This window comes from Cupressus sempervirens, chromosome 2, assembly GCF_028749045.1.
Source record: "Cupressus sempervirens isolate cs-2001-9-10 chromosome 2, ASM2874904v1, whole genome shotgun sequence".
NCBI classification, from domain to species: Eukaryota; Viridiplantae; Streptophyta; class Pinopsida; order Cupressales; family Cupressaceae; genus Cupressus; species Cupressus sempervirens.
Window position 1 is genome coordinate 326,852,595 of NC_143119.1, and position 27,473 is coordinate 326,880,067.

The window sequence follows — 27,473 nt, forward strand, 5'->3', positions numbered from 1 at the left end:
GCTAAATTATGCCCGATCTATAATTATAAACCCCACCATTGTATAAAAAAAATTGGAATCTCGTCAAATCAATTTTTTCTTTAATTTGGTGTACCTACAAAGCTGAAAATTGCATCAAATTTGCCGCTCCTTTGCAAGTCCTCTTCCATAGCTATAGCTTGCTCCTACAATTTACTGGAGACCTACTCCCTTGACACCATTCTTCTATCCCCTCACTTCATTACTTCTAATAATAATAATTATGATTACAACTAACATTATCATAACTCTAAGAATTCACGTGGGTGTCGATTGTTAAAAATATTGAACAAACTTCCTTAGTTATTATATCATATTAAAATGGAAGAACTTCCATGTTAAGAGTGTTTAGCCCTTAGAGTAAGTATTTTGGGGTCATGTCAAGTGCCTTGAATGTGTTTTTGCATGGATATGGTTGTTTTCCCCCTATTCTGCTTCTCTCTTTCCATTTCTAGCCTATTTCTAACAACTTTCTTTATGAAACTAAGGATTTTGACTTTCTGGGTCAAGGATGACCTTTTAGGTCGAGGTCAATCTTGACCCTAACCTAGGTCACAAAAAATCTCAACCCTAACATAGAGCAGTGTCTACCTCATCCCTGACCCCATGTTCATTTTTAAAGTTCCAAAAGTTTTGGGATCTCAGGCTTCAGATTGTTTTTTTTCCCACTTCCGGGTCAGCTATTTTGAGTTTTGAAATGGTAGACTTAAATTAAATTTAATCTAGGTCCACTTATATGGGTTAAGGTAAAATGGGATTTAATGCTCCCATGTTGGCCTTCTCTAGGAGTTAGTGCCTTATATCTATATATAAGGAAGCCTTCTTCCCTCATTTTAACATCCAATTATTATGCGATCATTCACCTACATGAAGTGAAGATCTACTATCCACTAAGAATTCAAGTGTTGAAGTATTCAAACATTCAAGATTCATTAAAGATATACATTGTTAGCTATTGAAGGATTCAATCTCTATGGAGCCCTCTTGTTTAAGATTTCTCCATCCATACTCATCCAAGCCTTTTCCTATGCAAAGATACATTCAAGATTGGTGTTGAAGATATAATTCCATTGATTTAAGACATCCTACATACATTTCTACATTCATTGGGAGCATCCATATTGTGGATTCAAGGATTCAAATCGTCAACAAGGATCTCAACATAAGAAAAGTGAATAGTTCAATTTACTTTGTTTATACATATTACAATTTGAATTCAATTTCAAGGTTAATTCCAAACTGGGGATTGACCAAGGAAAACTGCTCATACAAAAAATCAAACTATTTTTCATGCAGATACAAGTGTTAGATAGTCGATTGAAGGGTGGATTTGGATACCCTTTTTGTCAAACGTGCAAGATCCAAAAATATAAATTTCATCAAAATAGTGCAGGTCAAGGTCAACTTTTTGGAGTACAATTGTGCCTTGGGGTAAGATTGTGCCCCACTATCAAGGTCAAGGTTAGCCTCCCTTCAAAAGGACAAAAGATTTTTGGATTTTTTCTATCTTGACATTTCCAATTTAGAATAGGTTGCAAAATTACCCAAAACTATGCATAAACATCATAAAATGAAACTTTCCAAATTCAAGGTTACTATTTATCTTTTATCTATTTTAGGATTTAAGCACATACTCTTCAAAATAGAAAGACCATAGGACTCTTGTCTCCCTATTCTCCATTACATGATACATTTCTACATTGATCACTTTCTTGTGCTTAATCAATTTGGATCATTCCTTTTGGAAATTAGGGTTGAGAAGAGAACCTATTTTCTTTCTATTAAGTTACTTTCTGGCTTGTTGATGGACTAATGATGTAAAGTGGATCTCAAAAAAATTCTATTTCAATTCATATGTAATTCAATTTTTTGGAAATCAGAATTAAAATGGTAATTGAAGCATTTCCACCTATTTAGATGCAATTCTAAATCCTATATTTGAAGCTAAATGGGGATACTATATTCTATTTATTTACAATTCCAATTCTATTATATGCATCAAAAAATAGATTGAAATTTTTTAAGAATTAGAAATACCAATTCCTTCTCAAATCCATGAACCAAAAAACCCTAAGCTAAATAGATACTTTTCATCATAGCGAGAGGCAAATCAACTTTGGCTAAAATCCTACTTATATGGAAACATAGTGGCACAAAATGGCTCAACCTTGGGAAGACTCTTACATAATATCCCTATGCACTTGAGAATGTATCAATAAAATTGGATATTGTGCCATAAAGCCTAAAAATGCCAAGCATTTGTGGAAACAATGTAAAATGGAGTAACATCTACTCCATCCTTAGACCACCACAACATGCTATGCTTGTTGAGATAAACTAAAATATATGGAAAATAAACTAAAATAGATAACTAAAAGTGAATCAAAAGATGCAAGAACACACAAAGAATTTATAGTGGCTCATCCAGCTAGTTTGGATTACATCCACTCTTTAAGCAAGGGAATTTCTCTTATTTAGATAAATGAGAAGTTACATTAATCAATAGCATCAACTATGTTTTCTATTCTATATCAATCATATTCAATGGAAGATGAAAGAGCTAAGAAGAGGAAGAGTTGTAATGATTGGACTACACAGTCAGAGTGGTTATCAAAACCATAACAATGCTCAAGATATCATCACCAATACAAGAGAGAGAGAGAGAAATCCTCTCTATTCACTTGTAAAAATATGTGTATTTATCAATTTCTTTCATGAGTACACTATCTTTAGAGTGCTATTTCCTTTTTGTAGGGTTATGTTTGAGTTTGACAAATGGAAATCGTTAGTGAATAGTGAGTGAGTGTATATAGAGTTTCTTGAAAACATTGGTGAATGAGATTAATTACCTAACTAGTTTTCCTAAGGATGCCAAAAACCTCACCAAGGAGATACATCATGTGAAGCGTGTAGCTGATCATATTAATAATTAGATAAGTGGGAAAGGTTGATGACCTAAGCCATTCATGAAGAATTGGCTTGACAGACAACAAAAAATTGTCAAATCTACTGAAGATGTGCTTCTCTACTATGAACAAAGAAAGGAGTGTCACTTGTGTTGATGTTGCTCTCACTATCTCCATTTCTCCATAAAAAATCAAAAAATATGGAGATGGATAAGCTTCTAAAAAGGAAAGAATTAGATTTTCCTCAAAATGGAGAGTTGGAAGAAATTTTGGGGGCGCTCATACAATGCATGGAGAATGAGCTAGTTGGCAAACCTATTCACAAGAAGTTGTCTGAGCTATAGAGATGGCTTCTACAAGAGGACTATGTTTGTGTCATTGATGTCCATGGAATGCCTAACATGGGGAATATTTTTGTGCTCAAACAGACCAACAATAATGAAAAGGTAGTTGATTTCTTTAAGCTTGCCATTTGGATTAGTGTGTCAAGGGACTTCAAAATATCTATTTTATAGAGTTGCATTTTTGAGAGAATTAAGTTGCCTTGGTGATCCAATTTGAGCATTGATGAGGCCGCAGAGATTTTGCATTTAGTTTTCAAGAAGAGGGGACTGTTGACCATTTTGGACAATATGTGGAAAAGGGTAGATGTTTTCAATTTGGAAATTTCTATTTTTAAGAATAAATTGAAAGTTATACTGAGTTCTAGGGATCAAAATGTGTGCAAAGCCATGAAAGTAGATAGGGTAATTGAAATGAAGCATTTGTGAGAGGAATAAGTTTGGGAGCTTTTTGGTAGAGGAGCCTTCATAGTAGATGAGGTTCAACACATGGACACTGAGATTGAGTCCTTGGAAAAAGAAATTGCAAAGGAGTGTAAAAGGCATCCCCTCACCATTAAGACCCTTGCTCAAATAGTGTTGCACCTTCATAGTTGTTCCCCTTCTGATTGGGAATATGTTATGAAGGTACTCAAGGTGATTGATCCCCACTTTTATCACATTCATAAGGAGATCCTAAGGGACTTATTCAAGCCTTTGAAGCACAGCTATGATGCTCTAGAAATAGATCAATTCAAGCATTGTTTCCTGTACTTGGACACCTATAGAGAAGTAGAGGAAATCAATGCAGATGAATTGATATAATTGTGGTTGGCAAAGGGCCTAGTGGAAAAGTGGCAGGAGGGCTGCCATGGGTTTCTCAAGCTTTTAGAGAGCCAGTGTTTGGTTGAGGTTGAAGTTAAAGAAGAAAATGGTCTTGAAATTTGTATTGAGAATTGTGTCTCAACCTTGCAAGCTCTTTTTCTAAAAAATTCTAAAATATTTCAGCTGGAAAATTCTAATTTTTATTTAGAAAATTCTAGAGTTTTTTTGTGGTAGTTTTTCAAATGTTTTTGAGTTGGAAAAAGGTGTATGAGTTGTTAAAAATGTGTCTAGTCTCTAGAACAATGTAGAAGGGCTATTTTTAGAATGTAAACAACTCATTATATGACTTTTATGGGAGTCTAAACTAGAGGAAATAATTATGGACGAAAATGGTATTCATGGAGTTACAAATTACATGTGGATAACATTTGGCATGGTTATTTTGCCCATGGTTTTGGCCCATGGTTTGTAAAACCACAAATGGTTTCCAAGTGGAAAATCAATATAAAAAGAGGGCTTGGGGAAGTGTTCAAATCATCAAGTTCAATTTGCAAGATTGGTGCTAGAAGGAGTCTCTCTGAGTTTGAGTTTGAGTTTGAGTTGTGGTGATGTGCTCCTGTAAGAACTTACATTGCAAGTATATTGTAATCTTCCAAATTTGAGATTGCATTGTGTGTGTTTCGAAGGGTGGGGTTTTTCTCCCAGAAGGGTTTCCCCACATTAATCATTATGTTATTTGTTCATTGGTTTTTTTATTATATTGCTATGCATTTCATGAGATCTTTGTAATAGTTAGTCAAATTTTCATAATCATCCTCTCAAGGATTAGTGTAGGAAGTGACTCCATGCACCTTCTCTTCCTTACAAGTGGTATCAGAGCTTGGCCAGTTTTGGTACTATTTGTTGGGTTTAGGGTTTTTTGAGCTAATCAAGGTTTGAGTGGGTAGAGGTTTTTTATTTTTGTGTTATAGGATTGCAAAGATGGCAAGCACATCAAGGAGGATTGATGTAGAGAAGTTTCCTGGCACAAACTTTGAAATGTGGAAGATGAAGAAGGAAGATCTATTGATGGATCAAGATCTATGGGATACAGTTGATAAAAAGAAGTTGAGGCCCACATATCCAACTTTAGCCATAGAGCATGATGTGAGAGATAGAAAAGCTAAAAGTCTCATTAAATTGTGTCTTGCAGACTCTATACTAATTAATGTCCATGGAGAACCTGCCACAAAGAAGCTTTGGAAGAAGCTAAGTGAGATCTATCAAGAAAAATCACTTGCAAAAAATATTTCTTTGAGGAAGAAGTTGAATTCCTTGAGAATGGAAGAAGATGGATAGATTTCTAAGCATCTTGAAAGTTTTAATATGTTGGCATCTCAGTTGACCTCAATTGGCATGTGGATGGATGAAGAAGAAAGATGTCAAATAGTGCTATGTTCATTTCTAGACTCATGGGACATCCTTCTCATGGCCATAGGGAGCATTTTATTTGTCTTGAAGATGGAGGACATTGTTGGTTCTCTACTTTCTGAAGAGATGAGAAGGAAGGTCTCTCTGAATGCCAAAGAGGCTTTTAGTGTTCAAGGAAGACCAAAGGAAAGAGGCAAGAACAAGAAGCAACATAGTCATTCTAAGTCCAAGAATAAGGGGAGATCAAAATCTCATGGTAAGTCCAAGGTGATTTGTTAGAATTATAGTGAACCTGGACACTTCTGAAAGGACTGCAAAGAGAAAAAGAAAAAGAAGGAGCAAGATTCTAATTCTAAGTCCAAGAAGGAAGATGGAGATACTTTCATCCCAGCCTTGGCCACTCATGTAGGTGGCAATGCATGGTTGATAGACTTAGGTGCATCTTTTCACATGACTCCTAATAGAAATTAGTTTAGTAAATATGAAAAAATTGATAGTAATAAGGTGTATTTGGGTGATAACTTCGTTCTTGATATTTTTGGTCATGGAAGCATTTATGTGAAATTTTCTGATGGCAAAATTATAAGATTTGATGGTGTCTTGCATATACTAAGACTAGCAAGGAATTTGTTATCTATTAGCAGACTAATATATGCGGGTGTGCATGTAGATTTTTCTAAAATAGGTGTGAAAATGGTGAGAGGTGCTATGGTAATAGAAAGAGGAAGTAGATTGGGTACATTGTACCATCTTGATGCATGCACAATTGAGTGCAATAGTACTTCTAATAAAACTACGAAGAGGACTGCTTTGTTGGACAAGGATAGGGTTTTTCTTTCAACAAATGGTCATGGTTTCTGGGTACCCAAGGGTGCTCTATCTACTGAATCAAAGTTACCTATAGAAAAGACTATGTTATGGGACCAGAGACTCAGCCACATAGGTGAGAAAGGTCTATGAACCTTGAAGAATAAAAACATTGTTGATGGTTGAATGACTACAATCTTGATTTTTATTTTTTTGAGTATTGTATCTATGGTAAACAAAACTGCATTCATTTTTACTCAAGTTCTTAGAAGTCCTCATGTATTTTAGATCTAATCTATTTAGATGTATTTGGTCCAGTTGATGTTCCTTCTATTGGTAGATCAATTTATTATATTTCTTTGATTGATGATTTTAGTAGAAGAACATGGGTTTATTTTCTTAGAAGTAAAGCTGAAGTTTACAATCATTTCAAATAATTTAAAGCAATGGTTGAGTTGCATACTGGAAAGAAGATAAAGCATTTGAGTATTGAATAATGGTGGTGAATATTGCTATAATAATTTGACACATTTTGTAAACATTGTTGCATTAAAAAAGAGAAGACAACTCCGTAGTCTCCACAATAGAATGAAGCTTTAGAAAGAATGAATGGGACCTTGATGGAGAAGACTAGAAGCATGTTGAGTGGAGCTGGATAGGAACAAAAGTTTTAGGCCAAAGCTATAACCACTACTTGCTACCTATAAAATAGGTCTCCTACATCAAAATTTTTGTATAAGATACCAATGGAAGCATGGTCAAGCCACAAGCCTTCACTTAGATATCTAAGAGTTTTTGGTTCTGAAGGATATGCTCTATTGACATAATAGTCAATTTTTTTATTAGTAACATACACATATTTAGATTGTAAGTATCTTTTGAGCTTATTGTATAGTGAACAATGTTAACCAAGCATTTTAGTCATTATCGAGTTCTATAGTTGCAATTGAGTCCTTTGGATAGATTTTAGTTTGTGTTGAGCAGTTACCACTATGATAAAGATTAGTACTATAGACTGATCATCTTAGCATATCCCAAGTTTATCATTGCAAACCAAGTTGTGTATTACTCACTGAGTTCATAGTTGATGTGATGTGAATCCAATGTTGACTAGGCCACTCAATGTTAACCAAGTGATTCAATTTATATTGAACTCATAGTGAAAGCATTGACTGAGTTATATAGTGTGAATTAAGTGATTTAGTTTATATGTTGAGTTTCACAATATCCACTGAGTCACCAGTGTAGACCAAGTTTAAGACTACTTGGAAGTGATTAGTATGGACCGAGCTTCTACATCTACCGAGTGCATGATGACATTGAGCATTGAAAGTGGATGTTGAGTATCAAAACCTCATCGAGTTAGTCTTCAGAACATGAGTGTCTATATTTGAGCCAACTTTGTAATATTTGTGTAGTTGAAGTTCAAATTTTTATCTATTACTAATTCACCCCTCCCCTCTTAATAACTTAGCCTTCCATAATATTTCCAATAATTAGTATTAGAGATTTTATGGTTCTCGAAGAAAATTTTAATAGCTTGAGCAAAGATCAAAGGTCATGGAGATATTCAAACTTGACAAGGCTATTAAAAATGATAAGCTAGATTTGGAAATGCTATTGTCCAACTCAAGAAAGAAAAGGGGAAACTCTCTCAACCCCTAAAAAGAAGAAAAGATCATTCAATTCAAATGAATGATCATCTCTACATTGAAGAAAGAATTGAAGAACTTCATTCAACAAGCAGCTCAGATGAAGCCAATCAAGCAATCAAAGAACTCTTAGAAAAGAATGGTTCATTAAAAGAAGAAGTGAGAAAACTAAGAAGAGAGCAAGAAATTTAGTCAGTAAGGCTATGTGAAGTTATGGAAGAGAAAAAAAAATTAAAGAAGAATTAGAAGGAAAAGATAATGAGATTCAACATCTATCTCTTTAGGAGTTTGACTTCATTAATCAGCTCAGCAATGCAAATGAAGAAATCCTAAATCTAAGATCACAAAATGAAAGACTATAGAATGATCTAAAATTTGAAAGGAAAACCAATGAAATAATGATGAAATCCCAAGAATACATGAATCAATTGAATGAGTAAAGTCATCATAGACAAAAAGGAAAAGCAAGAATTGGATATACAGAAGAATATGAATCATCCAAACAAGGAGCTCAAGAGAATCAAATACCTACTTGCAATCACTATGGTAAGATAGGTCATACATCAAATAAATGTTGGAGCAATGGAAAAGGAAAATTCAATAGAAAGTGCTACAATTTCAATCAGCATGGTCATAAAGCTAGTGAATCCAAAGAGAAACCTAAGTTTGAAGGTAAATGTCACAAATCCAACAAACATGGGTAGAAGTCATCAGAATGTAAAACAAAGATGTTGAATCTAGTAGAATAGATTATGGAAGATATATTTGGTTGGGATTACAACACCTATTGTAGATTTCATTACTATGGAGAATTTGGAAGCATTGGAATAAATTGTGTAAAGCATCATATGAGGAAAACAGATACTACTAGAAGATGTTTTATTTGTACTGAACTTGGCCATCTTGCCAAGACTTGAATGAATATTGGAAGAATTGAAGATGAAAAGAAGGAAAAAGTTGATAGCATCAAAAAATAGATGAGAAACAAATGGGTTCCAAAATCTTTTGAGTATGCAAGTCTGAGCTATGATGAACAAGTCACCCAAGAATTAGGTGAATCCATCTTTTCCACTTGATCTCTCAAAGGAGAACTGGAATTGGGATACTAAAGAAGACATCATATATCAATTCTAGTTAAAAGAATGGAAGATCCAAATAAGCATTCAAGATTCAAAGGGGATCACTGAGCAAAAGATGAAAATTACTACTAAGTAAGGTTGGATTACTATCTTATCAAGAAAGGTTAGGTTGTAGACTCTACTAAGCAAGGTTAGAATTAACTAAAGTATGTGTGGTTACTGAGTCATGAAGACTTCACCGAGTGTTCAATGAAAATGAAGTGGATGATAGTCTATCAACTTGAACAACATTTGTACCAAGAATTTATGGTGAATTTTGATTAAAAAGGTGAAATCAAAATCATTTCTCACCGTCAATTTTTGAGAGCTATTTATGTGAAGTGATCTTCAGAGCATTCAAGTGAGTTGAGTGAATTATTATCGAATTTTTTTTTATATTCTCAAACCCTATAGAATGAAGACGACATCAAATAGCAGCAAAGAAAAAAGAAATTCAGACGTGTTGGTTCATGGAGTGGAATGGAAGGCACAAGATTCCAAGTTGATTCCTGAAGTTGCAAAAACCCTAGATCTAAGTGGGGCGTAGTGTCAAATCATTCCCAAGATACTATTAGTTAATGATAACCATTCACATTTCAAATGTGCTATACAAGATATTAGTACACTAGAGATGGATGAATGTTTGAAGGAGTTATGCATTGATGGCATGTTGAAACCTAAATATCAACATCTTGAGACAAAAGTTTTAACTCATATTCCTCACATGCCACGAGATTTCCATGTAAAATGGATAAGGTTTATCCTTTTTCCTATGCACAATGGTCAGTTGTGGTTGGAACAACTAGTTTTGATAACCAAGAAGATAATCCACAGGATCACTGGTCTTCTAATGTTGGCAAAGGTGAAAATGACTAAAACCCTGGACTAGGTTGAACTAGAGAAGAAAACCGTTGTCAAGTGGGATGGTGTCATGACCCCTCCTAAGAGAATCCTATAATCAGATACAATAATAATTCATATACTATTATTGATTATTCACAAAAGGAATAATATTGATAAACTATATAGATAAATACTTATGATTTATCTATTTAATCATATTATTCATAATAATAATTCTATTTAATTATTTATATTATTCATAACTTATTATTTAAATATAAACATATTCGGTTAATATGTAAATATGCATATTTAGATCTTGAAACTAATATCATTTAATATTTATATAATTAAATTTAAATTGATTATGAATTGATTAATTGAATATCGATCAATTCTCCCTTATAATTATATATATCAAATATTTTATAAAATATTATGAAATGAACATATTCAAGAATAATATTATAATGGTAATATAAATATGAATAATATATTACTTAAAAATATGATAAATAAATATTATTATAAATAATATATAGAATAAATATACTATGTAATAATATAACAAATAATATAATACTAATATATCATTTATGAATATTAAGTATTGCTACCATGAACACATACTTGTCATTGATAAAGGAACCCCGATTATAATAATGAATAAGCCATGGGAAAAAGACTTGACATGACTTACACATCAGCAAATAGTTGTCTGAATATATTTTAAATTCAATTGTAAATACCATGACAAAGGTGCAAGCATCAATCATTGTTAAAGATCAATATTAATGGTTAAGATTGCAACTGTGCACAATCAGCTAATGTCTCATCTGTTAATATTGATTAAGGGTGAAGGTTGATAATGAAGTAATTAAACAATGGTCAGAGATACTAAGTCGAGTGGATTGCATAATAATCGATGAGTATGATCAAACATATTATATTGGGTAGGAGATCAAATTGTTTTGTTGGTAATCCATATCTTAGTAACAGTTGGTAAGACTATAAGAGGACAGATTAAGGGAGATAACAAATTGATATTTATATTGAAAGGATATTAATAGAACCGGATGTGATTGTGTGATTAGTAATTATCATGAAAGGACCTAACTTTTACTCTGAACAGTTGCAACAATATGATGGGTGACTAGCAACATAATATATAGTGCAATGGAGGCTCCTACAGGGGGATTGGCACCACGACAAGAACATAAGAAGAAAAGAATAGAGGAAGGCCAGCGGATAATTACATTTAAGGTAGAGGATAATATTAAGAAGAAGCATATGTAAACAATGTAATACAGGACCTGGATAACCAATCAAATTAAATAGTCCACAAAGAGTGAAAACAATGTAAGCAGCCAGGATGGATGCTAGCATACAATTCATGAATTTCAGGGAGTATTAAAAGATATAGAAGTATCTACCAGAATGGTGAATAAAAGATTAAGACAAGCTAATGTATAATGGACACAAGCAAGTAGACTTCCAGCATTGCACATTCATATCAATAAATCTGACATCACAGCATATTCATAGTTGCATAATCAATATTGACATATCAGAAATAGTAGTGGATTCGTAACTGCATAGTTATATCGATATAACAGACATGGCATCCCATAGCTTTATTGATGCTTACAGAAAGAGGTTCATTGCACAGTTGATATTGATACATTAGGAAAAAATATTGCAAAAGGATACAAATAAGGAAAAAATGGTGAATAAACTAATGACCTCTAAATGGGTTCATTACAATTGGTATCAAAGTCTTGGAAATAAATAAATAAATAAAAATTCAGATTAAATTTGAGATATGAAACTTTCGCACTTGACTATAGCCAGTATTTGCAATCCACATATAAATATATTCCTCCAGCCAGCATACATATAAATGAAGTATGAACCATCACTGTCAACCAGAAGAGTAATATGGATTCGTTGACAGAGGAAGAATCCGTAACAAGGATTCTGTAAAAATGATTAGGCGCTGGAAGTTTATCGAATAGAAATAAGAAAGTTTTCACCAATACAATACTCCAACGATTAGAGACGATCAGGTCAACAGTTAATGCAGTGGTTAAGGAGGAATGAAGCATCGAATACCAATAAGGAAACGTCCACAATAGTCATTCGATAAAAGACTCCATACATGCAGTCACTGATATCATTGTTTGCACAGTGAAGTGCACCCTATATTAGGAAGTTTATATATTGAGCCGACAAATATAGAAAAAAACAACAAATTGACGTAGAATCCTTATCAAATAGAATATACACAAGTTGGCACATCAATCCAGCTCTTAATGTGATAACAACATTTGATATGAGTAGTTTTTGCATAGAGACATTTCAGTAACCTTTTCAGCTGCAAGAAAACTAAAGTTGTGTTTAAATTTAAGCCTTCTACTCATAACTGGTCAGAAGCAACAGAGAAAAATAGAGGCATTTATTCATCGACAAAATACTCGGGATCACATCGAATCACCATTAGAGACATTTCTGGACAACATGGCATTTACATTTCAAGAATCCATTCTCAAGGCATTTCCATGAATTAAGGAAGTCCGTGGGCTCACAGAATATGAGTTTCAAACAATTTCTATAGAGATTTATCAAAACGTTGATGCATCAAACGAGTATGAAAATAAAAGGCAATTACACAAATATCATAAAGAACATTGCAAACAGTAACAATGTTTGTAACAAAACTGGGTGAAGACCAATATTCAGAAGTCTGAAAAATCATAAATCACCCAAGGGAAATAGAAGAATTAAAGAATCAAAATACATTTTGAAAGATTCCTGTGAATAAGTAACTTTCTTTAAATATAAATTATGATATACAAAGCTGGATTCGGATCAACCCAGTTCTATTTATAATAAATAAATGCACTAAATAGCCCCTAAAGATTAAATCCTATCTCATTGAGATTCATAATAAATATGGCCACAACTACAGTTCTTCAGAGTCCTACCAGCTTTCAAAATGGAAAAAGATCATAAGCAGTCCACGTAGAGAAGACGGTAAACATGCATTGGAAATAACTAAAAACGTGAAAAGATATCAGATGCACATATTATTGAAAGCACACAACCACTTGCAAATACAAGTGTGAGAAAAATTCGGTATCAGGAGAGATAATTAAATGTTGCTCTTGAAATGACGCCTTAAATGAATTATCATTAACGTCAATGGAAAATGATGATAAACATTTAATACTTACTTAACAACCCAATCAGATTGCGCGCCATCATCTCTGCAAATGAATGGATTTTTGGACAGAGATTAAGCGAATAAGGTTTGAACAAAAAATGAAGAAGATATATTTACTACATATATAAATTGAGTAAAAACTGAAACAATAATAGTATAATGGGATAGATTAATTGTGGAGATTATGAGGAAGGTGTTGGCAACCGATAAAGCATATGAACATATTTTTTATCTAGGCAAAGACTCAAAGCAAATACAGTAACTGCTTCCACTAAAGGAATGGATAATATAAATGATTACTGGCTTTGCAAAGGCATTTGAATCAAATAAAAAGGACCCCTTCATAGAAGGTAAGTAAGTATGTTATATTAATATCATCATGTTTATAATGATCTAATAACATATTTTATATTACAAATGGTGAACATTCAAATACCTATGATTCATGGTTATATTGGAGAGTTATGTAGAATGTTAATTAGTTATCATAATGGAATTAATTAATAAAAAATTGTTTTCAATTACAATATTAATGTTGAAAGAAATGAAAGATTAAATAAAAGTTTATTGATGTGAAAATGAGTATATATTATCCTTTGAGTATTATCTATTCATTATAGTCTCTCTCCTATTCTTTACTTTCTATTAGAACTATGTGCCTTGATCTTTTCTTTGAGAATGTTCTTGTAGGAAAAGAGGGAGAGTAAGATTCAGAAAAAGAATACTGAGGGTGTTAACCTTCAATGAACCTAATCATATTGTAAGAGGGAGTAAACCATGTTGAGATGGTTGCTCTAAAAAGTTGTCACAGTCAAAGAAGAGTATGATCATGTGACTTTATATGGGCCTATCCCCTGTGTAAGTGATTATGTCCAAATGATTATCATGTGTATTTGTAGAAGTTATTAAAATGTGATGATCTTTCAATAACTTATCTATTATGATGGATATCATATGATGTCTATGCAGATCATGATAGATTATAGTTTGCATGATAGATGTGAATATATAAACATGAAAATTAGATAAGTATCAAATTAATGGACACATGTATATATGTTAAGATACATTCCTAAGGAATCATGATGACATTAGGAACATAGGGCTCTATTTCTCATCCACATTAAGATCTCTTAAGATAGGGAGTTGGTGGAGGGAGAGGTAGAGTAAATTCAAACATTTGACGGATATCCTCCAGGGAGCTGCTTGTAGCTTGTTTCACGGACCCTTTGCACCATCAATCTACCATCTCAAGACAATCATAATAAGGAGAGAGAAAGATTCTTATGCCAAATAATTATGTTCATTTGATTAATATTCCCGTCCACATTATGATCTCTTAAGATAGGGAGTTAGTAGAGGGAGAGGCAGAGTAAATTCGAGCACCTGATGGATATCCTCTAGGGAACTTCTTGTAGCTTGTTTCACGCGCCCTCTACACCATCAATCTACTATTTCAAGATTATCATAATAATGAGAGAGAAATTTTTCTGTGTATTATAAGAAGAAATCTTTCAAATGAGCTAAGTAAATTAAATTTAACACTCATCTTCTTGTCCATATTATGGTATCCTAAGGTAGAGAGTTGGTGGAGGGAGAGGCAGAGTAAATTCGAGCACATGACAGATATCCTCCAAGGAACCGCTTGTAGCTTGTTTCATGCGCCCTCTGCACCGTAAATCTACCATCTTATGATGATCGTAATAAGGAGGGAAGGAATCACCATGAGACTCATTTTTCTTTGGAGCTATTATGTATTAATAATTATTTGTGTTGTAGGATCCATGATCAAAAGGCATATTGGGGAAGTATATTTCTCATTTCTTTTACTCTACTTCATTGTGAAAATCAACAACGAATGTATGATGTGTCTACATCATGTATGCTTTGTGCCTTCATGCATCATGTGTCTGTACCGTGTATACTTCATGTCTTCATGCGTTAATGTGTCTTCTTCGTGTATGCTTCATGTTTTCAAGTACTCAAATATTTACTTCATGCATTATGACATTAACTACATGCATACCTTATGTATTCTTTCATTCCAGTATATAACTTGTATATTGAGTTCACAATAAAGGTTTAGTGTAAACAATCATTGCTTGAGGACAAGCAATTTTGAGAAGGGGAGACTGTCATGACCCCTCCTAAGAGAATCCTATTATCAGATATAATAACAATTCATATACTATTATTGATTATTCACAAAAGGAATAATATTGATAAACTATATAGATAAATACTTATGATTTATCTATTTAATTATATTATCCGTAATAATATAATTTGTAATTATTCATTATAATAATTTTATTTAATTATTTATAGTATTCATAACTTATTATTTAAATATAAACATATTTGGTTAATATGTAAATATACATATTTAGATCTTGAAACTAATATCATTTAATATTTATATAATTAAATGTAAATTGATTATGAATTGATTAATTTAATATTGATCAATTCTCCCTTATAACTATATATATCAAATATTTTATAAAATATTATGAAATGAACATATTCAAGAATAATATTATAATGGTAATATAAATATGAATAATATATTACTTAAAAATATGAGAAATAAATATTATTATAAATAATATATAGAGTAAATATACTATGTAATAATATAACAAATAATATAATACTAATATATCATTTATGAATATTAAGTATTGCTACCATGAACATTGACTTGTCATTGATAAAGGAACCCCGATTATAATAATAAATAAGCCATGGGAAAAAGACTTGACATGACTTACACATCAGCAAATAGTTGTCTGAATATATTTTAAATTCAATTGTAAATACCATGACAAAGGTGCAAGCATCAATCATTATTAAAGACCAATATTAATGGTTAAGACTACAACTGTACACAATCAGCTACTGTCTCATCTATTAATATTGATTAAGGGTGAAGGTTGATAAAGAAGTAATTAAATAATGGTCAGAGATACTATGTCGAGTGGATCGCATAATAATCGATGAATATGATCAAACATATTATATTGGGTAGGAGACCAAATTGCTTTTTTGGTAATCCATATCTTAGTAACAGTCGGTAAGACTATAAGAGGACAAATTAAGGGAGATAACAAATTGATATTTATATTGAAAGGATATTAATAGAACTGGACTTGATTGTGTGATTAGTAATGATCATGAAAGGGCCTAACTTTTACTCTAAAGAGTTGCAACAATATGATGGGTGACTGGCAACATAATATATAGTGCAATGGAGGCTCCTACAGGGGGATTGGCACCACGACAAGAACATAAGAAGAAAAGAATAGAGGAAGGCTAGCGGATAATTACATTTAAGCTAGAGGATAACATTAAGAAGAACCATATGTAAACAATGTAATATTGGCACCACAGTAATAAATATCCACTGTGAATAGTGACAGGACCTGGATAACCAATCAGATTGAATATTCCACAAAGAGTGAAAACAATGTAAGCAACTAGGATGGATGCCAGCATACCATTCATGAATTTCAGGGAGTATAGGAAGATATAGAAGTATGTACTAGAATGGTGAATAAAAGATTAAGACAAGCTAATGTATAATGGAGACAAGCAAGTAGACTTCCAGCATTGCACATTCATATCAATAAATCTGACATCACAACATATTCATAGTTGCATAATCAATAATGACATATTAGAAATAGCAGTGAATTTGTAACTGCATAGTTATAACGATATAACAGAAATGGCACCCCATAACTTTATTGATGCTTACAGAAGGAGGTTCATTGCACAGTTTATATTGATAAATCAAGAAAAAATATTGCAAAAGGATACAAATAAGGAAAAAATGGTGAATAAACTAATGACCCCCAAATGGGTTCATTGCAGATGGAAAGGGTATGAAAATAAGCAATGTGATTGACATGGAGTTAAATTTTGGCATTCACATCATTGCCCACAAGATCTACAATTTGAGCAGGTTCAACAATGTATCTTGCAAGATGTTGACTTAGTATATAAGGTGGTCAAGAATAACCTCTCTCTTGATCTCATCGAGTTATTGTTGAACCAATTCAACAAAAAAGAACTTCCAAAAATAATCCGTGTAAGTTCAGTTCACTCTTGACATGTTTATTTTTTTATGTTCAAAAATTCTTGTGCGAGTCCTTTATCAAATTAATGAGTACATTGTTGAAATGGGAGAGAATTATGAAAGTATTATGGATAATTATTTTGATGCATTCAAGGAGAAAATGAATAACAGATACCTGATTCTAAGAAAACTAGTTGAGGATTATAAAGATGATATTTGTTTCACGGTAGATAGTGATAAAGTGTACATTCAGATAGTTAGGCCTAGAATTGCATAGGTAAAACCTCTTGAATATGAGGTCAATATTGATGGAACAAAGGATATAATTGAAGCATTAATTAATGAATCATTTGATCCAAAGGCATCCTATTTTGACACATATGATGAAGCTAAGGCTAGGACAGAACTAGAGATTAAGCTCCCTGAGGTAGTTAACATAGGCAAGAAGAGGATTGCCAAGTTGAAAACAAGTTCTACTCTTTTGTTGACCGAGGGAAAAGGTTAAGATGAAGAAGCAGAGGATGAAGAAAAGTTAGAGGAAGAAGAGCCATTGAAGAAGAAGGGTAAGGTAATCATTACCAAACCTACCAAGCGATCCACTATAGTATTCACTAGAAGGGCTTCAAGGAAGAAATCAGACAAGGAAGGAGGAGACATAATTTTTCAAGAAACCTCCATCCACCTTCCAAGACAGATTGACAGATTTGGAGTCAGGGCTGGCATAACCAATTTTAGAGTACTAAAATATGAAACCAAGACTGAAGAAGAGCAAAAGCAGATTGAAGACTTAGTGATAGACAAAATGGGTAAGTGAAAATACTCACCTGACTAGCTTGTACTTCAAATTTTGAGTGTTTTAATGGATAAGATTAAGCCAAGATGGGAATTTGCTAAGAAAATTACTAAAAATATCTATGAGAAAACCCTGAGGAAACTTATGCCAAGCTTAATTGATAAGGAGGTGAAAAAATATTTGAAGAAAAATGAAGAAAAATTAACTTTGAGATTCAACACATGTCTTGTATTGTTAAACGACGTTGAGCATGTTGTGAAGAATGCTACAAACACATGGAAGAATGTATATATTCTTTACAAATTGAGAAATTTTGTTGTAAGTGTAAGTGATAAGTATGATGATGATGATGATCAAGAAGAGAAAGATGAAGAAAAAGATGATGAAGAGGTAACGTATTTTGATAATATAGATGATGAAAAGAAACAGGGGCAAGAGGCTACCAAGGAAGATACTTAGGATGCATAAGAGACCAACCTAGTAAAGATTGTTGCAGCGGTCATAGCCTCACTTCCTCACTCTCCCAAAAAAATATTGATAACATCAAGCCCAAAGATAGCCTCAATAGGATTGATTGCGACCACCATAAAAAGCCCAAGCACTCAATCAATCTTTACACTAGTCTAGTTCAACACTACATTGATTGAAGTATCAACCACTTCATCTACCAAGCTAAAGACTCTTCCCTCTACATAAGTTTTGAATACATCTATTTTAGATACATCAATTTTGGATACAACAACTATTTTTACTACTAGTATTTCAATGAGTACAATATCAATTTTTGCAGCAAGTCCTACTATTTCTTCTATTGCTTCCATTCCTAGTAAACAAGAAAAAAGTGCAAAGACAATTGAGACCAAGCCTCAACTGAGCACAAACTTTTTGGGTAAAGATAAAGAAAAGGAGGAGGATGTAGATCTTGATGAGGAAATTATGATTCCTAATTGTGATATTTCCAAACTTAATCTTGATCAAATGCAGACCTTTAGAGAATTACTCCAAAAGAAAGCCACATAGCAAAGGCTTAGAGACGAAAGACATAAGGAATTTAAGATTATTGAGGATGCCAAGAATATTTTGGTAGAGGCTTTAGGCATAGAGGTTCACACTTCTCAACCAATTTTGTATCAATCAGAAGAGGCAGTCCATAAGTATAATGAATATTTAGATGGACAAGATAAGTTATTCTAGAAACTAGAGAAAAGGTTTAAGAATAAAGTTTTGGAACTTATTGCTCAACAAATTGTTGTTCACCAAGTGGAATTATCTACTATTTTGGGCTCTCTAGAAACCTCATGCACAAGTGTATCTTTACTTTTTGGTAAGTTATGTGATATTTCAAATTTTACAAAGGAAATAAAAGAAAAATTATCTAAGATTGATGAGGATCTTAAGGTGAGTGCATAGCAGTTGTAGCTTGACCCGACTTCAAGCTCTTCCCATTTCAATAAGATCAAATTTATGATAGATATTCAAGTAGAATTACTCAAAGAAGAGGCAAGAATCAAATCTACATTGATAGACATTCAAAATATGATTCTCCCTAACATGGATGCACTACAAAAGCATATTGCACTCTCAAAAATGCTCATCCAAGACAATAACTTCTCCATTGTAGACCACATGATTGAATTGTTAATAGAAGTGCAGTTTGCATTGCACACATGCAAGGTCTTGCATGAGAATTGGACAAGACTTTAGCAATTATCCTTAAGGTACATTCAAATTTCTTATCTTATTTTGGCATTACTCCTTAAATATATAGAATAAATCTTTGGCATTAATGTGAAAAAGGGGGAGAAGATGTATAAAATGTTGTAAAGGTAATGGCGGAGAAAGATGTAAGAAGATAGGGGGAGAAGATTGAAAGAAGAGTGTATAGAAAATGTATATTGTATATGAAGACAAGATGTATTTAGTTGCACATATCAAATGTATAGTATATTTTATCTTATACAATGGAGGAGCATTTCCATGTACACAAATATATCTCTTACAAAACCAATTTTGAGAAATCTGAAAAATAGTATACTCTACTGAGTTGAAATCACAAGGTGATGGATAAAGGTATTCAGGAACTTTTTGAATTTATTTTTGACTGATAAGTTTTTTTTGTCACTAATGCCAAAGGGGGAGATTTTTGGCATAAAAGTCTTGAGATTTTTATTAGTGACATACACTTATTCATATTGTACGTATCTACTGAGCTTATTGTATAGTTAATAGTGTTAACCAAGCATTTGAGTTGTTATCAAGTTCTACAGTTGCTACCAAGTCCTTTAGATAGATTTCAACTTGTGTTGAACAATTACCACTATGATAAAGATCAATAGTGTAAACCGATCATCTTAGTATATGTTGAGTTTACTAGTGCAAACCAAGTTGTGCAGTGCTTACCGAGTTCATAGTTGATGTGATGTGAATCCAGTGTTGATCGAGCCACTTAGTGTTAACCAAGTGATTCAGTTTATATCGAGCTCATAGTGAAAGCATTGATTGAGTTATATAGTGTGAATTAAGTGATTCAGTTTATATGTCGAGTTTCACAATATTCACTAAGTCACTAGTGTAGACTAAGTTTAAGACTACTTGGAAGTGATTAGTATGGATCGAGCTTCTACATCTACCGAGTGCATGATGATGTTAAGCATTGACAATGGATGTCAAGTACCATAACCTCTCTGAGTTAGTCTTTAGAACCTGAGTGTCAACATTTAAGTTGACTTTGTAATATTTGTGTAAACTTGTATTGTGGCTAACTTTGTAACTTTGTAATTGGATTGATATATATGTAATATATTGTATCACATCCAAAGTGTGAACTGAATAGATGTGAATAATGTGAAATGTAATTAGAGAAAAGCAGAAGAGTGATAAAGGCTATAGAAATATAAGGAGCAGCATAGATTCATCTATCATAGTACAATCTCATTTAGAAAACCTAGTTGTAGATCAGAGATTAGCTACTACTACATCCTAATAGGTGGATTAGTCAAATTATTTAACAAGGTAGACCTAATAGTCTTGTGTAAATCTCTTTACCAAGTGCATACTTCATTGTATGTTTGTAAATCCTTTAACAAAGTGGACCTAGTAGTCCTTATTGCTCCTAATAGGGTAGATCATCAAAAGTGATCAATGTAAGCCTTAACTAGCCAAATTTACACTATAGTACTAAATCTTGTGGGTATCATCCCCACCCTAGTTTTACTTTATATTTGGAAGGTTTCTTGGTCACCAATCTTGTGTATTAAAGTGTTGTCTATGCTTTCATGTTTTCAGTTTCTCATGCATACAGGTAGATCAAAATTCTTATAAAGGATTAATTGGTAATTGAAGTTCAAATTTTTATCTATTATTGATTCACCCCTCCCCTCTCAATAACATAGCCTTGCATAATATTTCCAACAATGACCATGTGCCAAAGGAGAAGTAGACAAAATTGGACAACAAAGTTGTTAAATGTATCTTCATCGGATATAGTTATGGTGTGAAAGGATGCAAGCTTTGGGATCCTATTGCATAAAAGGTATTTTACTCCAGAAGTGTTTTTTTTAGAGAAACTAAGCTTTCCTCTATTACAATGCAACCAGAATAGATAAATGAAAAGAAAGATGTGATTCAACTTCCTACTACACCTAAGAAAGTTGAATTGAGGCCAGTAGAAAGACAAGATGTTGAAGAGAGCTTGATGAGTTTTGAATCATTAGATGAAGAGGGAGAACTTGATCATGAACCTGAACCTGAACCTAAACCAAATCTTGTTTGAAGGTCTAATAGATAGAGGAAAGTACTAGAAAGGTATGGATATTCTCCTAATGATTGGAGGTGTATATTTGCTTTGAATGCTAATATTGATGGACCAAAATCTATAAAAGAGGCTCTTGGTATGAATGATTCAAAGTCCTGGAAGATAGCCATGGAAGAAGAGATAGAAGCTCTTAAGAGTAATGACACATGGGAGCTTGTACCATTGCCTGAAGGATGGAAGCCTATTCATTGTAAAAGGGTGTTCAAAAGGAATATGGGTTTGGATAGAAGCAATGAGAACTATAAAGCACAATTGGTTGCAAAAGGTTACTCCTAGGTTGTAGGAATTGATTATGGTGAAATTTTTCTCCTATAGAAAAAATGACATCCATTCAATTTTTACTTTCTATCATAGCAGTTCATGATCTAGAAGTTGAGTAAATGGATGTGAAAAAAACTTTCCTTCATGGAGATTTGGAGGAAGAAATTTATCTGACACAGCTAGAGCACTTTGTGGTGAAAGGTAAAAGTCATTTGGTCTGTAAATTGAAGAAATCCTTGTATGATCTAAAACAAAGTCCTAGGATGTGGTACCAAAATTTTGATACATATGTATTGATTTTGGCATTTGTGAGATCAAAATTTGATCACTATATATACTACAAGTCAGATGGTGATTATTTCCTAGTTATTTCCTTATATGTTGATGAAATGTTTTTTATTAGCAAAGGAAAAGGTTTGATTGCAGAATTAAAATCTCAACTCTCAAAAAAGTTTGAAATGCAAGATCTTGGTGCAACAAGGTACATTCTGGGAATGAAGATTATAAGAGATATAAAAAACATAAAGCTTTGGCTAGGTCAGAGTAAGTATGTTGGTACTATTATGAGAAGATCCAATATGCAAGATTCTAGACCATTGAGTATTCCTATTACTATGACAACAAAGCTTTCTAGCTTACAGTGTCCTACATCCCCATTGGAGATGGAAGAGATGAGTCAAGTACCATATCAGAGTCTTGTTGGAAGTTTGATCTATGCTATGGTTTGTACAAGACCAGACATTGTTGAAGTAGTGGGATTACTTTCCCATTTTATGTCTAATCTAGGAAGAGAAAATTGGAATGCAGTGAAAAGAGTTTTCAGATACTTGTGGGGTACCTCTGTTGGTTTAAAGAATAATTTTGATAGCTGAGTTTCAATACACTTAACCATTTTTCACTATACATGCCGAGTGATATCAAGTGCCAAGTGATATCAAGTGTCGAGTGATATCAAGTGCCGAGTTATTCAAGTGCCGAGTGATATCAAGTGCCGAGTTACTCAAGTGCCGAGTAACTTAAGGTGCTGAGTAATAAAATTTTTTAGATGCCGAGCTATCCAGGAAACAACATGTGCTGAGCATCAATAATGCTTCAAGTGCCAAGTAACTCAGGATATCACCATAAGAGTTTGTAATTGCACAAACTATGATGTAAACCATTTTTGTAGCCGACATAAGGTAAATCTCAAAAGATCTAGAGATAAGAACGAATCTTTTACATTTCCTATGCAATCTACATGTAGCCAATTGGAAAATTGGAAAGGCATGCAACTAATCAGCAAAAAGGGAAGTATTGAGTAGGAAATTGAGATTCAATGTGGATCATAGATCCATATCTAACCCTAAGTCTTCGAAGTCTTTTTAAGGAAGACAAAAGATTCACTGTAATGATGATGAGAGAAGGAGAATAGAGTTAAGGGAAAAACATAATGGAATTTAGTGAAAGAAGACATAGAGAGTAAGAGCAGCAATTCAATATTCAGATGATCAGAACAAAACAAAGGAGACAAATAGAAATTAGATCTCAAAGGATCGAAATCAGAGAGAGAACCAGAACAAATGCCTACATCTAGCAATCAAGGATTGCAAACTATTAGGTTTATAATACCTAGTACTCTCTTACCATTGTATTAGAAAGGAAATCCTATGTAGATAGGTTGGCTTAATAGCTATTTGTAGATCCTTATCAAAAAGTGAAAATCCTTTAACAGGGCGACACTTCATGTTAAGTGTTTAAATCCTTTAACCAGGTCACTATTGACATAGTGTAAAGCCTTTAGCAGGGCAGGCCTTTAACAGGGCAGACCATCAGAAGTGGTTGAACAATATTACTGCAGTGAATTTTTGTGGGTATTATCCCCACCCCACTTTTACCTTCTTATTTCTGGAGGGTTTCTAGGTTACCAAATTCTAGTGTTATGTGTTGTTGATGCATGTCTTAGTTTCATATTTTCATGATATATTTACATGCATGCAATTTACTTTCAGATAAAAAATTTATTGGATAAAGTGTAATACTTCTTATTCACCCCACCCCCTCTCATCAGTATTCTTTCCATATTTGAATATTCCAACAACCTCAAAGTACTCTATATATTTTCATGGAACAAGAAATGAGCTTTCCTTGGATATTCAAGGCTATGTGGATTTAGACTAGGTTGGTGATGTTGATAGTAGAATATCCACTAGTGCATATGTATTTACATTATTTGGTGGTGCAATGAGTTGGATGAGCAAGTGATAAGATGTAGTCACTTTGTCCACTAAAGACGCAAATTATATGGCAACTACTCATACCTATAAGGAAGCTATCTAGCTAAAGAGATGATGTTTAGATATAGAATTCAAATAGGCTATAGTGTCAATTTATAGTGACAATCAAAATGCAATCTTCCTAGCAAAGAACCTGACATTTCATACCAGGACTAAGAACATTGATGTACAATATCATTTTGTGAGAGATATAGTCAAGGATGGCAAGATGAAGCTAGAAAAGGTGGATATTGTGGTGAATGTTGCTAATGCATTAACTAAGCCTATGAGCACAAAGAAGTTCAGATGGTGTTTGGATTTTATCAGCCTCTTAGCCCCTAGAAATTAAGTCCATGACCCTTTGGATCCCCTAAATCTTGTAAGGTGTTTGACAAGTGGGAGAATGTTGAGAATTGTGTCTTAACCTTGCAAGCTCTTTTTCATGGAAAACTCTAGAAAGTTTTAGCTGGAAAACTCTAGAATTTTTTTAGAAAATTCTAGAATTTGTTTGTGGTAGTTTTCCACATGTTTATGAATTGGAAAAAGGTGTATAAGTTGTTAAAAATGTGTCTAGTCTATAGAAAAATGTAGAAGGGCTATTTTTAGAGTGTAAACAACTCATTATATGTCTTTTATGGGGGTCTAAACTAGAGGAAAAAATTATGGACAAAAATGGTATTCTTGGTGTTACAAATTACAAGTGGATAACATGTGGCATGGTTATTTTGCCCATGGTTTTGTAAAACCACAAATGGTTTGCAAGTAGAAAATCACTATAAAAGGATGGCTTTGGAAGGTTTTTAAATCATCGAGTTCAATTTGCAAGACTAGTGCTAGAAGGAATCTCTCTGAGTCCAAGTCTGAGTTTGAGTTGTGGTGATGCACTCCTATAAGAACTTGCATTGTAGTGTATTGTAATCTTCTAGATTTGAGAATACATTATGCGAATTTTGGAGGGTGGGGTTTTTCTCCTAGAAGGGTTTCCTCATGTTAGTTGTTGTGTTATGTGTTCATTGTTATTTTGATTATATTGATATGCATTTGTTGAGATCTTCACAATAGTTATTTGAATTTGCATAATCATCCTCTCAAATATTAGTGTAGGAAGTGATTCCATGCACCTTTGCTTCCTTACAATTTAGAAATTGAGAATACACAATGTTTTGAGAGATATGGCAGTACACATCAGTGAGGTGGAGCAGAGTTAGATTTTTCAAAGAATGTCAATGCAGTAATGGTGAGGATATCACTCATGCATAACTACATCATATCTCTCCTTGATACATTTGATTATGAGAAGTTAGTACCTCTATTATTAAGGTGGAACACATTTTGAGGTGGTTCTAGAGGGGTTTCTAGAGAAGCTGAATATGCTGAAGCTGCTTAATCTTAGCCACTTACCCATCAATTTCTTGCCAAAGACCATTGATAGAATGAAGAATCTCATATATCCCCAGCTATCAAATATGGAGATCAAGGTAATCCCTCATCGAATATATGAGTTGAGTTTAGTGCAATTTTTAGACCTATCATTCTCCCCTCTCAAGACTATTTTGTCCATGATAAACAAGTTGAAAAGTCTCCAAATACTCAAGTTAGCCCACTATAATAATTTGGATTATATCAAAGCTCACTGGTTTTGAAGAGCTTGACATGTGGAAGTCAACAATGTTTGCATATTCAAAAGGGGGAATTGAGGGAGGCTTCCTTTCAAGAAATATGCAAACTCCATCATCTGTAGTGGCTACATGTATTTCTCAAATCTCTTATTGGGGTAAGAACAATGGGGAATCTAGTGGAGTTTCAACAACTTTGGATGCTTTGGATGCCTGAAGTCTGTCAAACAAATCTGCCCACTGAATGCAAGCCATGGACAAATTGGAGACACTCTACCTATTTGATTGTTAGGTCAAGGAAACCTTTGATTCCTAAATTAAAAAATCTGATGTTTTCTCAAATGCCACTCACTCTTTCCATATTAGGGTTGGGTAGGTTGCCCAAGTTGAAGGAAATAGAGATGAAGGAATGTCTTATGCTGAAGGAGTTGGGTGAATAGTTTGGGAGCAAAAGCTGCCAACATACAGTGTGAAAGTTGTTGGAATTACAAATGGGAAACATATGCTTTTGAGAGGGGGGTGAATCAAAAGTGCAAACTTCAAAAATTAAAACTTTAACCAGTCATTAGAGGCATTCAATAAATAAATTGAAATGGCATGTAAATAAAATGCATCTAAAACATCTAATCACACATACACAATTGACACTTGATATGATTATCAAAAAACCCTCCAAATGAGAAGGTAAAACTAGGGTGGGGATGACACCCAAAAATCTTTACTTCTATAGCAATAAAGTGTACCCAATTAAGGTTACAATAGGGTGGCCATGTGACATGATCTACCCTATGAAAGGCCTACCCTATTAAAGGCTTACAAAGACTATTAAATCCCACCTTGTTAGAGGGTTTTAACACCCTATTAGAAGTGTGCCTAATTAAAGGACTTTAGAACATTCACTTAGAATGTCACCTTGTTAAAAGATTTTCTAATGACTATTAAGTCAACCTTAGTTAAAAGGATTTTACCCTAATTGATACAATTGTTAAAGAGTAATAGTAGACCTTTGATTTGATACAAATTACAACTTTATCTTGTAGATTTCAGATACAATTCTATCCTTCTTGATCCTCTCTGATATGATATAACAATGTTGTGTCCTTGATCCACTATTCTACACTTAACTAATTTTGCAATTTTTTCACACTACTAAGTCACCTTGAATGCTCTCTAAACAATTTGATCATTCACCCCATGATATCTTCCTTCTATTATTGCTCTCTTAATAGATAATGTTTGGGGCTTTGTGTTCCTTATAAAGAATTTGGTGGCTTAGGGTTAGGTATGAATCCATGGCTAAGATTCATCCATTTTGCCACTTAACTCTTCCTATTTTTTGATTGCTTGCATGTAATTGCATAGGGAATTCAAATACATTCATCCTTATCTTTGAAAAATTGAGATCTATCTGTAAGTTAGCATAAAGATGGTTTACATAGTTGTTTGCACTATCACAAACAAATATGTCCAATCTATGTTACTCGCCACTTGAAGTTACCGATGCTTGGCACATACTATAATTTTGCTTCTGGCT

General features: G+C 33.2%; 1 pseudogene; it reads left to right on the top strand.

The window, feature by feature from the left end:
• The window catches only part of LOC149572426 (putative disease resistance protein At1g61190), a 64,980-nt pseudogene extending 38,568 nt beyond the window's left edge, over positions 1-26,412 (top strand).
• Positions 26,413-27,473: the final 1,061 nt, after the last annotated feature.